Below are 18,409 nucleotides of genomic sequence, written 5' to 3'. Positions count from 1 at the left end.
AACACGCAAGCAAGAGGAAAATGTTATAATTTCATAATTTGTACTCAAAACTTGAACCTTAGAATCCCGAAAATTATGATGCAATATAAACCTAGAGGACATCGTCGACCAGGAAGACCTTTAAGAAGACTGCTAGATGGGGCCGAAACAGGTCTACAGAGGCCTAATTCGTGAAGGATGATGATGATGATGATGATGAACTTGAACCTTCATCTCTCTTGATAAAAATGCAAATGAACTGCGATATAATTTAAAAAAGCAAGCGACTCGAAAACATACTTTCATTCGTATGACGTCATAACTAGGAGACGGATTTTAGCATATTTGCATATTTTATTTCTTAGTTACAAATCATATGCTACCAATGCATAAATGCATTTCAAGTTATTTGTAAACTTTTCATAGCCATTGTACGCACAATGACTCTAGTCAAGTACCACTGCATTAAAAAAAAAGTTATTTCTAAACAAAGGCCAAGATTTTATAGTGCATATATATATATATATATATATATATATATATATATATATATATATATACTAATAATAAATCTGTAGCCAAAATTGTTCTGGTAATTTTCGATTTTCCGAAAATAATTGGTCCTAACATATATAATTAACCACCCTGAAACCGAAAATCGTTTTTTTGAAATTTTTGTTTCTATGTCTGTCTGTGTGTTTGTTACCTTTCCACGCGATAATGGCTGAACCGATTTATATAAAAGTTGGAATATAAATTAAGTTCGTTGTAACTTATATTTTAGGCTACATGGCATTCAAAATACTTTATTTAAAAGGGGGGTTATAAGGAGGCCTGAATTAAATAAATCGAAATATCTACCTTATTATTGATGTTTATGAAAAATGTTACATAACCAAAGTTTCTTTAAAAATGATTTCCGGTAAGTTTTATTCTTTACAAAATTTTGATAGGACTGATATTTAATGAGATAAATGAGTTTTAAAATTAAAATAACGCCATCTAAGACGGTGCAATGAATTAAGAACAAATGACATCGTCTATAAGGGGCCTTGGACAACAACAATCGAAACAGGGGCCTTGGACATCAACAATCGAAAGCTATTAAACATAGCCTACAGAGAATGTTTCTGTGTTTGTATGAAGTGATATCAGAAGCTAAATTAACCGATTTGTATAATCAATTATTATTTCACCATTGGAAAGTGTAGTTTCTCTAGATGGACATAATGCTATAATGTTATTACAGTAACGTCTGAGTAAATCGAGGACTGGTAAGATTAAAATAGCTTCTTATGCACAGAAAATTTGACAGGCTATTTTGTAATTCGTTTTCTGTATTTCTTAAAATAATATTTATGTACACTTATTTTAATCTCAGAGAATTAACGAACAACGAGAGTGTATTGATTTAGTATGCAGTAATAGTACGTTAGCTTAGCAATCCATTAGTTTATAATTCAAATTTTAACTATGCTCAATTGAATCGTGTTAAAATACATAAAATATATATGCAATGCAAAAAAAATTGGGTAATGAGCAAAGCAGATTGCTTGCGCTGTTGTAAAAGTTGTTCCCTGGGTCAAACGTCCTATTTTAATTATGTAATTACTTTATATTTATTTCTAACAGGTGCAGCGGAGCGCACGGGTATGGCTAGTATACATACATATATATATATATATATATATATATATATATATATATATGTATATATATATATATATGCATATTCAGTGGCGCCAACTTATATGGGCCCGTGTGGCCAGAGCCCACCCAATAATGTCCTATTATTATTATTATTATTATTATTATTATTATTATTATTATTATTATTATTATTATTATTATTATGTTAATAATAATCCATGACGCTACAGCCCGTGAAGGACCTAGACCGACCGGCTGCTGGCCTCACGACCACATGCCGAAGCAGAGGTGGACGATCATCCAACCAGAATGGAGGTATCGTGTGGTTAGCACGATGATCCCCCAGCCGTTATTATTATGTTAGGAACATTAAATCCAGACGTTTGAGATGGGCAGGGCATGTAGCACGTATGGGCGAATCCAGAAATGCATGTAGAGTGTTAGTTGGGAGACCGGAGGGAAAAATACCTTTAGAGAGACCGAGACGTAGATGGGAAGATAATATTAAAATGGATTTGAGGGAGGTGGGATATGATGATAGAGAATGGAATAATCTTGCTCAGGATAGGGACCAATGGCGGAGTTATGTGAGGGCGGTAATGAACCTCCGGGTTCCTTAAAAGCCAGTAAGTAAGTAAGTATGTTTTATTATTATTATTATTATTATTATTATTATTATTATTATTATTATTATTATAGTCCCGCGCCGTGGTCTAAGGCATCCTGCCTAGGACTCGCGTTACGGAATGCGCACTGGTTCGAGTCCTCAAGGAGAAAGAAATTTTCTCATAAAATTTCAGCTAGTGTATGGGACTGGTGCCCACGTAGCATCGTGATGCACTTGGGGAGCTACGATAGGTAGCGAAATCCGGTTGAGAATGCCAGCTATAACGGCTGGGAGATCATCGTGCTAACCACACGATACCTCCATTCTGGTTGGATGATCGTCCACCTCTGCTTCGGCATGTGGGCGTGAGGCCAGCAGCCGGCTGCTCGGTCTAGGCCCTTCACGGGCTGTAGCGCTACGGATTATTATTATTATTATTATTATTATTATTATTATTATATCATCATCATCTCCTTTTTCTATTCTTTCCTGGCTTAGTTACGTTGTGTCCTACATTTCATTTCTTGTTATAGGCCTACGGCGCGTAGAAGATGAGTTGCATGCATCCCGATCCAAGCGTTCCTGTATTACGTCATATAGCGAATACGTCATTGCTATTATCGGCAAGCGTGCCATAATAAGCTGTTTGCGAACGATATTCGATGTAGTAACAACTGTTTATAATGCTAGGATGGCATAATATTTTATTTAACATATTTTTTACTTATCAAAGGATATTTTTAAATCAAAAATTACTAAAAAATTGAAATGGGAAGTTTCAATCAAATTTTAGTGTCATTTAAAAATCTTGTGCGCCAGAGCTTTAAAAATGGCGTCATCGCAGTTGACAATGTCATAAATGCGCATTACATTTTATTTTTCACATACTAAAGATTATTTAAGAAATATATATATTTTTTAAGTCCACACCTGTGGAGTAACGGCTAGCGCGTCTGGCCGCGAAACCAGGTGGCCCGGATTCGATTCCCGGTGGGGCAAGTTACCTGGTTGAGGTTTTTTACGGGGTTTTTCCTTAACCCAATATGAGCAAATGTGGGTAACTTTCGGTGCTGGACCCTGGACTCGTTTCACCGGCATTATCACCTTCATCTCATTCAGAAACTAAATAACCTAAGCTGTTGATAAAGCGTCGTAAAATAACTTACTACTACTACTACTACTACTACTACTATATCTTTTAATCTGCTGCAGCCGTTAGAAATAAATATAAAGTAATTACATAATTAAAATAGGACGTTTGATCCAGGGAACATTCGTGCTTGATAGAAGGATAAATTGTTTAATATGTTGCTTAATTTAAATTGTATTTAAATAATTAAAATTCGATCATTTTAGTCCAGAGACCACTCATTTGGTGCAATAACAATTCCTTTAACATATTTCTTAATTGTTATTACATGCAACCATAGTTTAAGGAAGATTGACATCATTTAGATTTAATGTGTACATAAACATTATTTTAAGAAATACAGGAAACGAATACTCAGAATAGCCTATCAAGTTTTCTATGCATAAGAAGCTAGTTTAATGTTACCTGTTCTCGATTCACTCAGAAGTTACTGTAATAACATTATAGCATTATGTCCATCTAGAAAAACTACACTTCCCAATGGTGAAATAATAATTGATTCTATAAATCGGTTAATTTAGCTTCCGATATTACTTCATACAAACACAGAAACATTCTCGGTAGGCTGTATTTCATAGCTTTCGATTGTTGTTTTCCAAGGCACCTTATAGACGAAGTCATTTGTTTTTTATTTCATTACACCGCCTTAGATGGCAGTTATTTTAATTTTAAAACTCATTTTTCTCATTAAATATCACTCGTATCAAAATTGTTCAAAGAATAAAACTTATCGGAAATGATTTTTAAAGAAACGTTTGTTATGTAACATTTTTCACAAAAATCAATAATAAGCGAGATATTTCGATTTATTTAATTCAGGCCCCCTTATAACCCCCCTTTAAATAACGTATTTTGAGTGCCATATAGCCAAAAATCTAAGTTACAACGAACTTAATTTATATTCCAGTTTTCATCGAAATCGGTTCACCCATTAAGCGTGAAAAGGTAACAAACATCCAGACAGACAGACAGACAGATATAGAAACAAAAATTTCAAAAAAGCTATTTTCGGTTTCAGGATGGTTAATTATACATGTTAACACCAATTATTTTTGGAAAATCGAAAATTCCCAGAAAAATTTTGGCTACAGATTTGTTATTAATATAGATATTCTGCCCTTAACCCTTAAATTGACAAGTATCCTATAGGATACAACAGGTTAATAGACTATATGCTATAATTTTAATAGAAAAATAGAAAAAAAAGGTAGGAAAATTAAAATTTCACAATACTATAATATTGTACAACATGTAAAATGTGGACATCGCGATAGTTGTTTTCTTTACGGTCCGACAAGATTTAATAAACTAGTGTGAGAAATGAAGCTTGGCCAATTTAAGGGTTAACGAGATTTGAGCTAGAGTGTCCGCAGTAAATATCACGTCGTTCAACGTGGTTAAACATTTAATCAGTCCTGTTGTACGAGCTTCATTCACGTCCTACGTTTTTCCTCTGCCATGTGACACTGCTACGGGAAGTCATATAAGAAGAACAAGGAGCTTCCATAGGGGCGAGCAAACTAAATTAGCTCTTGTGTGGAGTAGGAACGGAACAGAGCCATAATCACATATTATAGTGCTCCCCGGTGACTTCTTTTCTTACTATTACAGCGTCGTTTGCAACAGTCAAATGGCAATTAACGGAATAGCTAGCATGAAATTGAAATGAGTTCTTCATGGACTGCGAGCAGACCGACATTCCACCTTTACTGCTGTCGGTACGCGAATTATTAGAGAAGAACAAATGCATTGTTACACAGTATATAATGTGGTCTTATATCTCTTTGGCTAGAGAATTTCTGAACATGTCTTATTCATACGCGAGATTCCTCATAGATGAAAACTTGTATGGTGTTTATATGAAGATGTAACTGAAGTAACAAGTTCTTGAATTATCCGACGGTAACTATTTTTATTATTATTATTATTATTATTATTATTATTATTATTATTATTATTATTATTATTATTATTATTATTATTACTAGCCGTACCCGTGCGCTCCGCTGCACCTATTAGAAATAAATATAAAGTAATTACATAATTAAAATAGGACGTTTGATCCAGGGAACAACTTTTACAACAGCGCAAGATAATCTGCTTCGCTCATTACCCAATTATTTTTGCATTGCATTTATTACACATATATTTTATGTATTTTAACACGATTCAATTGAGCATAGTTAAAATTTGAATTATAAAATAATGGATTGCTAAGCTAACGTACTATTACCTCATACTAAATCAATACACTCTCGTTGTTCGTTAATTCTCTGAGATTAAAATGAGTGTACATAAATATTATTTTAAGAAATATACAAAACGAATGTACAAAATAGCCTATCAAATTTTCTGTGCATAAGAAGCTATTTTAATCTTACCTGTCCTCGATTTACTCAGACGTTACTGTAATAACATTATAGCAATATGTCACTCTAGAGAAACTACACTTTCCAATGGTGAAATAATAATTGATTATACAAATCGGTTAGTTTAGCTTCTGATACTACTTCATACGAACACAGAAACATTCTCTGTAGGCTATGTTTAATAGCTTTCGATTGTTCATGTCCAAGGCCCCTGTTTCGATTGTTGTTGTCCAAGGCCCCTTATAGACGAAGTCATTTGTTCTTAATTCATTGCACCGTCTTAGATGGCGTTATTTTAATTTTAAAACTCATTTATCTCATTAAATATCAGTCCTATCAAAATTTTGTAAAGAATAAAGCTTATCGGAAATCATTTTTGAAGAAACTTTTGTTATGTAACACTTTTCACAAAAATCAATACTAAGCGAGATATTTCGATTTATTTAATTCAGGCCCCCTTATAACCCCCCTTTTAAATAGAGTATTTTGAATGCCATGTAGCCTAAAATCTAAGTTACAACGAACTTAATTTATATTCCAATTTTCATATAAATCGGTTCAGCCATTATCGCGTGAAAAGGTAACAAACATACAGACAGACATACAAACAAATATTTCAAAAATGCGATTTTCGGTTTCAGGGTGGTTAATTATATATGTTAGGACCAATTATTTTTGGAAAATCGAAAATTACCAGAAAAATTTCGGCTACAGATTTATTATTAGTATAGATTATTATTATTATTATTATTATTATTATTATTATTATTATTATTATTATCATTATTATTATTATCATTACAAGGAGGGTATGAAATTGAACTGGTTACATCAGCTGCTTGTTTATACGGATGATGCGAATATGTTAGGAGAAAATCCATAAACCATTAGGAAAAACACAAACATTTTACTTCAAGCAAGTAAAGAAATAGAAGTAAATCCTGAAAAAAACTAAGTAGCCTACATGATTATGTCTCGTGACCAGAACATAGCACGAAATGGAAATATATCCTTTGAAGAAGCGGAAAGATTCAAATATTTTGGAGAACAGCAACAAATATAAACGACACTCGGGAGGAAATTAAACACAGAAGAAATATGGGAAATGCCTGCTATTATTCGGTTGTGAAGCTTTTGTCATCTAATGTGTGTGTTTTTTCTTAAACTGAAAGATAGAATTAATAAAAAAGTTATATTACCGGTTGTTCTGTACAGTTGTGAAACTTGGACTCTCACTTTGAGAGAGGGACAGAAGTTATAGGCATATGTGTTTGAGAATAAAGTGCTTAGGAAAATATTTGAGGCTAAGAGGGATGAAGTTACAGGAAAATGGAGAAAATTACACTAAGCAAAACTGCACTAATTTTATTCTCCCCCTGACATAATTAGGAACATTAAATCCAGACGTTTGAGATGGGCAGGGCATATAGCACGTATGGGCGACTCCAGAAATGTATATAGACTGTTAGTTGCAAGGCCGGAAGCGAAAAAGATCTTTGGGGGGACCGAGACGTAAATGGGAGGATAATACATACATACATACATACATACATACATACATACATACATACATAAGTGTTCTGCCCATGGGCAGGACTTTCAGTGCAAACTCAGCATTCTCCAGTCTTTCCTATTTTCTGCCTTCCTCTTAGTCTCCGCATATGATCCACATATCTTAATGTCGTTTGGGATTATGATATTGAAATGGATTTGAGGGAGGTGGGATGTAATGGTAGAGACTGGATTAATCTTGCTCAGGATAGGGACCAATGGCGGGCTTATGTGAAGGTGACAATATACCTCCGGGTTCTCTAAATGCCATTTATAAGTAAGTAAGGATGATAATGATGTAGATGATGATGATGATTATTATTATTATTATTATTATTATTATTATTATTGTTCTTGTTAACTGTCAGAAAATAAGTAGGCCTAGATGTGAACCTCATAAGTGACAGCAATGAGAAATCACTCATGAGGTAACTAACGCAGAAGATATTGGGGTAGGGTGGCGAACATTTTTGATATTTATTATTATTATTATTATTATTATTATTATTATTATTATTATTATTATTATTATTATTGACACAAGTTTGGAGTCGGAACAGATCCAAAAAGAACAAATCGTTAACGTTCATGATGATGATGATGATAATTTCTTTTTAGGTTTGTTAAAATGTGTGCTATCGTAGCCTAAATAATGTTTAATTTGTATTGGGAAATTGAAGCGTATGATTTAGTTGTGCGGTGGTCAGCCATAAATTTGCATATGTACACATACGCACGTGTTTGGTGGTGTGAGAACTGCCGTTTCGGCATCTCTGGGCCGGTATCGAATATCACAATTCATGTAGATTGCATAGAGCTTCAGGTTTCCCAACAATTTGGTCGGTTCCCATAGTTACCCGCTTTGCATGATGGGAACTCGGGCAAACTTATGAGTATTCATCAGCCAACAGTAATTCGCTTGATGGAGTAAATATTCAATTGTGATGTGTAAACACCTACGGAAAATCCTTTAGACTCTTTGCTTGAATTTTTAAATATGTAAACAATGTCAAATTCCTTTCTCCAATCTGCTTCCTCTTCTCTTGTAGCTTTTACTTACAACATTATGTAATCGCTTATTAAAGTTTATACTGATCTCATTTTACAAGGTAATAAAATTGTGAATTCTTCACCAAATGCTAAAAAGTACATTTTATAAATATTTTGCAGTTTTTTAATAATGATTTTACGTCACCTTTTTTATAGAATTTTCTGCTACTTACATATTTCAGATCGTCAGTAATAACCTACTATAATTCTTTCTATCATTCTCCAAGTACAGTGTAGTTACCATACCGTCATTAAATCCCAGGTTTGTATGTTCAACACGGCTAGAGTATCCTTTCCTTTAATCACCCAACAATCCTGACCCCTTAGAGAAGGACATAATTTCCTTAAGGAAGACTTGTTTAATTTTGAAGTAATTTCCAAAACAGCGATAGTATTATATTATATTTACATTCCATGTTATGCGTACATAGCTTCACAGCTAGAATATGGAACAAGTGAAAAATAATTTTAATAGTGTAACTATAAAGTCTAAATTATAGTCACAGTCTAGTTGAAATACATACAAGAAGATTCAATTAAGTGGATTTATTATTTTTCCATCAGTGACTTAACATGTCATATAGCCCCAAATATTTTCCTAAGAACCTTATTCTCAAACACCCTTAATCACTGTTCCTCTCTCAAAGTGAGAGTCCAAGTTTCATAACCATACATAACATCCGGTAATATAACTGTTTTATAGATTCTTTCAGATTTTTTGATAGCAGACTAGATGACAAAAGTTTCTCAACCGAATAATAACAGGCATTTCCCATATTTATTCTGCGTTTAATTTCCTCCCGAGTGTCATTTATATTTGTTACTGTTGCTCCAAAATATTTGAATTTTTCCACCTCTTCGAAGGATAAATCTCCATTTCATACAATATTCTGGTCACGAGACATAATCATATACTTTGTCTTTTCGGGATTTACTTCCAAACCTATCGCTTTACTTGCTTGAACCAGACATTCCGTGTTTTCCCTAATAGTTTGTTGATTTTCTGCTAACATATTCACGTCATCCGCATAGACAATGTGTAATTTTTAATATCATTAAAATAAATATTTATAATTCTTCTATTTCAGTGTGAAAAACGTACGGCCACACACTACTCTACCGCACTCCTTCTAGATGGAAGATCAACGTCTAAATTATGTAAGTCCATTCACAAGTTCAATACTAGTTTATTAGTTAAGAACGTGAATTTATAAGTCCATTAACGGAACAATGCCTCCTTTTCTTGCAACCTAGCATCAATAGATCAAATAACATTAAATAATTAGAAATTAACAATTTAGTGACACCCCTTATCGCATTTCGGACCAGGGAAGTTACACGTGTTTTACAAACCGTGGCAGAAGATCAGAGAAATTATGCTGTGTGTGTTCCTCATCAGCAGATAGGTATCTACAGAGGAGTGTCACAGATTGAAGACATTGCTGCGAGCACAAGTCTAGAATCTCATTTCATAGAAAGGAAGGCAACCACTGATAACCTGACACTCATGAGAATTCAGCTTGTACCATCAGGTTAGATAAAAATTGATTCCGCTTAGAAATTTCTCCCGTCTTTCTTTCCATCATAGTAACTGTAAATAATTAATTAATTTACTAATTTCTCAGTTATTCACTAACTCGTCCATCCATCTATCGATTCGTTATTTCTTTCTTGTTTTATCATTCATTTATGTTGGCGTGTACGTGGGCCATGTTAGAATGATACATATAATTCATTTCAATTTATATGAGAAAAAAAATACAATAGTGATATACGTTACAAGAGCGGTATGTTGACGTTTTCATGGTCGAGGAAAAGATTGAAAAAGCAAAACGTAGTTGAGCTTTTTTAATTTCCGACAACATGAAAACAAACATACCGCTCGTGTATCGTACATTATTTTGTGCGAAGATCGTTTATTACATACCTGAAAGACGAATTTCTAATTAGTTGCAATGAAATCTCCATGTTGGTTTCTGTTTAATGATGCCAACTTCGGAACACCAAAATATCTTTCTTCAACATTGTTGCTGTAAAATGTTTTCTGTGTTTACTATACTCCAGCAGGCCGTGATATACGTCTGTCTTTTTTTTCCCCCAGTCTATAAATGCGAACTTAAAACAAACGGTAAGGTTATGTAATGATTTATTTTTCATTTTAATATTTTAACAATATTATTTATATAACATATTGCAGTAATAACATCGGCATCTGGAATCTCGTTGATTTTTTCACGGCTTCCTTAATGTTACTTGTATCAGGAATGCAATAAGTTTCGTGGAGTAGTAACTTTACTTAATTTTTGCGAATATTTAAAAACAATAATTAACATTGCAATTTAGGTGAAATTGCAGTGGTAAGTTTCCAATTTATAATTATTACTATGTTAAACATCTCTAAAAATAATATGTTAAAAGCCTAAAGCCGTAAAATGAATGTCGCGCTTAAGCGGTAAGAAGAGGGAAATTGTTATGTGTGTTACGTTGGGAATACTGAATGTGGTATTTCACACTTACCGCGTATTGGTTCTGTGCGGAAAACAAGCAAATACGCACGATCTCGCACAAAAATATTTTTACTTTTCCATGCTAATAATAATAATAATAATAATAATAATAATAATAATAATAATAATAATAATAATAATAATCATAAAGTATAATATTACGATGTTTGATATCTTGTTTTATTACTGCGTAGTTCTATTCCATAAATGAGGATAACAAAAGCATAATGTTCAAGCTTACTTCGATCGGTGTTGCCAAGGTAACCATGACAAGCGGAATCTGTAACAATATATTAACCCAGATAAGCCCAAAAAATTTGTTGTGATAAAAATACAGTAGCACATTAGTTACTCTCAAAAATCGGTTAAATGATGTTGAAATAAACTGAAACAAGGAACGTACATTTTCTAAAGCTAACAAATACTACCAACATTATCGCACAACTTATAAAATGTCCCTAACACCAACAATGACATAATATCCGAAGGCACTGCAACTGTCCTTAAAAAAGGACGGTGGGAAAATCTGGGTTAAGATACAAGATTGGGAAGTGTTTTTACAAAACCGAAGAAAAGTTTGAAAAACGAGCAGAGCAAGTGCAACACAAAGTTTTAGTATCAATTTCATGAAGCGTTGTTGAATGTCATGAATTCACCTACAGAATAGAAGGCGTAAGAAATTAGGTACTTCTTTAATTTGGCCCTAAATAATCTTATATTTTGAGTTTCATTTTTTATATCGATAGGGAGGCTATTAAAAATTTTTACTGCCATATAACGCAATCCTTTTTGATAGCACGATAGACTTGTCGATGGAATATGAATGTAATTTTTTGACGTGTATTTATGCTATGAACTGCTGAATTAGTTACAAAGTTTTCGCGATTATATACGACGAAGATTATTAATGAAAATATATACTGACAAGCCATGGGCATTATTTGTAGTTTTTTTTTTAAATAGTCCTACACGATTACCTAGATTTAGCACCTACTTTTATTCTAATTAAGGCGGCCGGGTAGCTCAGTTGGTAGAGCAGCTGGCTACGGACTGGAAGGTCCGGGGTTCGATCCCAGGTGATGACAGGATTTTTTCTCGTTGCCAAACTTTCAGAACGGCCCCGAGGCTCACTCAGCCTCCTATAAAATTGAGTACCGGGTCTTTCCCGGGGGTAAAAGGCGGTCAGAGCGTGGTGCCGACCACACCACCTCATTCTAGTGCCGAGGTCATGGAAAGCATGGGGCTCTACTTCCATGCCCCCCAAGTGCCTTCATGGCACGTTACGGGGATACCTTTACCTTTACCTTTACTTTACTCATTACCGAGTGTGCAAAGTATATTTTTTTTTTTAAGGTATTGATACTTACTATCTTTTGCATAGATCTAATAGCAAAACATGCTGAATTTAGTTTGGAGGTAATTTCTTTAATATAATTTTTCCAATTAACACATTATCGATTTTTAAGCCAAGAAATTTAGTTGTTGTTGTTTTTAATAGGGACCTATTTTTAATAATTGCGCTTGAAATTTGCGAGGTTGAATTTGGACAGGATTTAAATTGAATCATGTTAGTTTTGTTACAATTTAATACCAATTTATTGACTGAGAATCAGTCACATATTTTGAAGAGAATTTCCTCTGTTGAAGATTGGAATGTGTTGGAGTTATTGGCTGTAATTTTATACTTGTGTCATCTGCAAATACTATGGGATGACCTACATGTTTTATTAGGGGGGAGGGCAAGATTTTATGAATACTACACCTTTTCCAGTTGTATTTCAGAAAATATCAATTGTATTTAAGATTTGTCATTTGTATTTCAGATTAGTCAATTCAGTTTCAGATAATATCAATTGTATTTCAGAAAACATCAATTGTATTTCAGATTTGTCAATTGTATTTCAGAAAGTATTACTTGTACTTCAGAAGTTACGGTTGGCACCTTATTCTCCAATGTTAAATCCAATCGACATCATTTGGTTTTAAGTGAAGACATACGTAAGAACCTATCTTGGAATTCCTGACGTCATAGCTCCTGGTGTTGTAGGCTAATTTACCTACAGTAGAGAGTAAAATTGATGAAGCAACACACATAATATTGTTGGTGGTGATTGTGCTCGTGTAGTACAACACAGTACAATTCATCAAGCTGCAGCTTTAGCTATGGAGAATATGTCTGTCGGACGCTAAAATTCAAGAAAGTTGAGGATTTTTTAAATCCCTTTTCCATTTTTTTAAATGTACGTTAAAATCTCAAGTAGGCCTATATTTGTTATTTTGTGAAATAAAAGTGACTATGTAATCTTAAATGCATAGCTTATTTTCTGAAATACATTTGATACCATCTGAAATACAATTGACAAATCTGAAATACAATTGAAAAATTTTTGGAATTACATTGACTAATCTGAAATACATTTGATAATTTCTTAAATACAACTGGAAAAGATGTAGAGAAAGTTATTATTCCAAAGCCTTCGCAAAACTGCACTGTAATGAGTCTAATTCAGTATAGCTTTATGTTATAAAGACTGGTTTCCCTAGAAACAAGTTTCTGTGTAGGAATTCTAACTTCCAAGGCCTAACAATAGATGTAAAGACGACAAAAAAAATACGATCGTGCAAAAACATATATTAAGAAACCATTGAACTTTAAGCTATAGACAGAAATAAATGTTTTCCGCAACAATCTTACTACGAATGTAATGTTTTTGTTATAATGTACAAGAGCGTACGTAGCTTGATTGTTCCGTCAATACGTATTTCCTAACGTGTCTTGCGTTGGCGTTCCGATGCGAGGTCTGTCTGTATGTCTCTCTCTCTCTCTCTTGAAAGAAAGGGGCAGTCGCAGAGACATGGAAAAGCTGTGACTACACTATTCGAGGTTTTTCTGAGAAGAAGACAACAGGTTTTGAGTAAGCATATCCCCCACTGTGCAATATTCAAAGAGCCACATGCAGAGGGAACAGCCGTAATATTGGAACGTCTGAATATGGAAGGAAAGTTAATCTCTTCCTTGAAGAATACCCAGTGCGAGTGAGATTGGAATAAGAAAATCGAAGATTTACTGTTATTCATGTCTCTTATAATTTTTCTTCGTCTTTGGCTCTCTTAACTTATTTTTTCATTTCCTTTATTCATACTATTTATTTCTAGACTTCCTCCTTTTGTTTTCTTAACACCCTTGGCCCTTATATACATTGTTGTGCCACGGATTATTATTATTATTATTATTATTATTATTATTATTATGTCTTTATTTCTCATTTCCTCCCTTACTTTTCCCCCTTCTTCAGCTCATTTTACATTATTGTGCTTTGTCACTGTACACTAGGGTGGAGTGAAAATGTATGATTTTTCACTTTTTAGTCTTGAATACTTTGCGCTGCTGGAAAAGTTTTTCTTCCTGAGATTCAAGAGCCGCCATTTTTTTTAATTTTATCGGGTTATTTTACGACGCTGTATCAACATCTAGGTTATTTAGCGTCTGAATGAAATGAAGGTGACAATGCCGGTGAAATGAGTCCGGGGTCCAGCACCGAAAGTTACCCAGCATTTGCTCGTATTGGGTTGAGGGAAAACCCCGGAAAAAACCTCAACCACGTAACTTTCCCCGACCGGGGTTCGAACCCGGGCTACCTGGTTTCGTGGCCAGACGCTCTGACCATTACTCCACAGGTGTGGACAAGAGCCGTCATAACCAGTTAAAAATTAGGTAGGTACTTATAGTAGTACATCCGTTGTCAACATACGTTTTAAATAATATAGGGCAGTACAACACCTTATTTCAAATGGTATCGTTTGGTGACTAAACCTTCTTCCAGCTGAGAGTAAACAAACTTCAGTTCTTACAAATATATTTATTTCAGAGGCTGTTAGGTCTTACACAAGCATGTCAATTGATACCCACAGGAGCAAGCGCGCTTTAGAGCCCAGGAGAGCCTGAGCGCTTTACAGCGGAAAGGAAAGACACAGACGAAAGAGGTGATATATGCCGCTTGGTTGAGCTATATTCAGGGATGGCCAGCACTGATTCAATAGATAAAGGGAAGAGAACTTATTAAAACTGTATCCATGTTAATTTTTAGATTTGCCTGAGAAGAAATAAGTGCATTATAAGAATGTAAGTTTTAATTTTAATGCCCATTTTTCACATGTTTGATTTTTTTATTCAAAAGAAATATTTTCTCAACTTTTCGTATAGAAAAGTTAAATTTTCAGGTATGGGCCTATTTATTTAGTAGCCTTACAGAATGTTTTCGTAAATCTAATATACCGTATATGTATTACTGAAGATAGTGTATTGAAAATTTTAGAAAATATTCGCATGGAAATTGTCTGTAAGGAAATGAATTAACAAAGCAACTACTGTTACATCATAAGTAAAAGATATGTGCCCATGTGTTGTAAAAATGTCAGCTCTATAGCTTCAGCAGAGTTGGAGAAAATAATTTAATATTCTGATGATATGAAGTTGCTCACAAATATCACCTTAAAAGCATAATGCGATAAGAGTTTTGTTATGTAATATTAGTTACACTTAAAACAGATACAGTACCTAGGTAACTTTGCTTTGTACTGTAATATTGTTTTCATTAGTTTATTGATTACTTTTGTAAGGCTAAAGATACCATCAATATAAATTCCAACTTATCATGTCATACTCAATCTCTTTCTTTGGAATATCACTTTCTTTATGAATGATGTGTTTCATCCACTTAATACAGTATAATATTATACTACTATGGAATTTAAGTGAATATTCCTTCTTAACTCTCTATTATGTTATTAAGATTTAAAACACAAGTGCAGTATTAAGAAATCAGTGTTAGTACTTTTGTTTTACAGACAATATAGATAATATTAAACAGAAAGAACCCATATAAAAATGACGACATAAAATTTCACGTTCCGTTTGAAGTTTGTGCACCACTGTTTTCTTAATCCAACAGGTTGCTTATTCATATACACAACCCTTCCTCTTTCCATACTTAGCGCTTGCTGCCCGCGCACGACGTCAAGGTCAGAAATATGCGCTTGCTTTGACATCACTGGTCTAACATCTTACCAAGCTTAAAATTAGAATTAATCGAACTACTCCAGCTCCTAATAACAGTTACATTCATAGTTCTAAATATAACTTTGAAAGCAATTCAGGAACAAACGATTTATGATTGATAATAAATTAATTATTAACTAACAATAACAATACGATGAGAGAGTATTGGAACGGAGAAAAATTCTCTCCGGCGCCGGGATTTGAACCCGGGTTTTCAGCTCTACGTGCTGATGCTTTATCCACTAAGCCACACCGGATATCCAACCCGGCGTCGGACAGAATCGTCTCACTTTAAGTTCCAACTCTTGGGTTCCCTCTAGTGGCCGCCCTATGCACTACGTCATAGATGTCTATGAACGTAGGACTGAAGTCCATACATGTGCTCAAAAACCCGGGTTCAAATCCCGGCGCCGGAGATAATTTTTTTCCGTTCCATTACTCTCTCATCGTATGTTGACGCAGAATATCTGCATGGAAATATCATATGTACTTCGGTACATTGAAATAATATATATGATATGCGCAAATCACTTCGTGATTTAAGACGGCGCTTATTCCGTCGGATCCCGGCCAACTAGTCACTCATTTTTATTGCATTATTTTACGACGCTGTATCAACATCAAGGTTATTTAGCGTCTGAATGATATGAAGGTGATAATGCCGGTGAAATGAGTCCGGGGTCCAGCACCGAAAGTTACCCAGCATTTAAACTAGTCACTCATAACGAGTGCACCTCAGCACACGTGTGGACTTCAGTCCTACGTTCATAGACATCTATGACGTAGTGCAGAGGGCGGTCACTAGAGGGAACCCAAGAGTTGGAACTTAAACTGAGACGATTCTGTCCGACGCCGGGGTGAGTATCCGGTGTGGCTTAGTGGATAAAGCATCAGCACGTAGAGCTGAAAACCTGGGTTCAAATCCCGGCGCCGGAGAGAATTTTTCTCCGTTCCATTACTCTCTCATCGTATGATGACGCAGAATATCTGCATGGAAATATCATATGTACAGGGACATCATTTTATTTTTACTAACATTTTTAATATTAACCTGGCTATACCTTTGGATTAATGATTGAGACCCGGAAACACCGTTTGCTACCTCCTTCCTCGACTGGAGTTCGATGATACTGGTGTAAAATACAAATAAATCACTTTACTAGGTACAGGAGGGAAGAGAAGTAGTTCATCCATTTACGTAAAGTAGGAAATACCGCGATTTTGAGTGTGATAATTTTCATTAGGTTTTGTTTAATCAAAATACAGTACAGTATTAACAATAAGTGTTTTTACTCACGAACTGAGCTGTGCATGCGAACGTATTCATTATGCAGTGTATATTATACTGTCTATAGCACATTAGCGTACGATATAGAGAATGAAGTTAAATTGAAAAATAATCATAATATGGATATTTAAACACATTTTTGAAAATGGTGGCCGTTCATTTCGATACAGTTCTTTTGAGCCTATTATCGCACTATAGACTATTCCATCTAATTCCAATTACCAGTTTCGTCCTTCATACTTAGTAACTCATGTTGAAATAATTCTGTACCTACTCTATAAAAGAGTACAAGGGGGGGTATCACGTGATAGTTAATTACTTAACGAGGCCCTTTTATTTAAGTTATTTTAAACAGTTGCATAACATTACGTAGACGTCCAATTAATTCCTAACAGAAATTAATGTTTTCAGAAAAGAGCTAAGAAAGCCCAGCCACTAGTCTTTACAGTGGAGCGAGCAGAAGCAGGTGGGGGAAATCGGGATGCGACGTAGGCAAATAGACGACAGTACCTGTGCGAAAATATGATTCAATATTGGTAGTTTTCGTCACTGGAGAACGCGAACATATTTCTGAAACGTACTATAATTAACTCAGGTACAATAAAAGTTGAAGTAAAAATAAAATGATGTCCCTGTACTTCGGTACATTAAAATAATATATATAACAGTAACAAAGCTGTATTTGGAAATATAACAGATTTAAGTCAATGATATTTATTTCTAACAAGTGCAGCTAAGCTCGCGGGTATATGGCTAGTTTTTAATAATAGTTGAAACAGAGTTTAATACTTGTTGAAATGAATCACGATTTCCTGATCACACGACTGGAATCAAAGCTCGCTCTCCTTGTGGATCTATCTGATGAAGCAGGCCAACTTCGCATCCGCTGTATTTCGCCTGACATCCGACTGAAACAATTCCGATTCCGCGTGACTTGTCTCCAACGTCACAAGCATCGAAGCGTATCTTATGTTTTGATCTCATCTCTCCCTTTATCTCAATTTATTTCATCTGTTAACAAATGTAATTATTCATTTGTTCCCGTTCTTCATGTCTCGGCTAAGAAACTCAATTCTGGCCCATAGGCACTTTAGTAAACTAGATTGCGTGTAGTTGCATAAACATAAACGACGGAGAATTGGAACGTGATGGGAAAGCGGACGAACATCCTTTGTGCGCCGCTAATATCCCATTATTTC

This window comes from Periplaneta americana, chromosome 7 (assembly GCF_040183065.1).
Source record: "Periplaneta americana isolate PAMFEO1 chromosome 7, P.americana_PAMFEO1_priV1, whole genome shotgun sequence".
In the NCBI taxonomy this organism is placed as follows: domain Eukaryota; kingdom Metazoa; phylum Arthropoda; class Insecta; order Blattodea; family Blattidae; genus Periplaneta; species Periplaneta americana.
The sequence above is the reverse complement of the archived record's forward strand: the minus strand, read 5'-3'. Positions refer to the sequence as shown.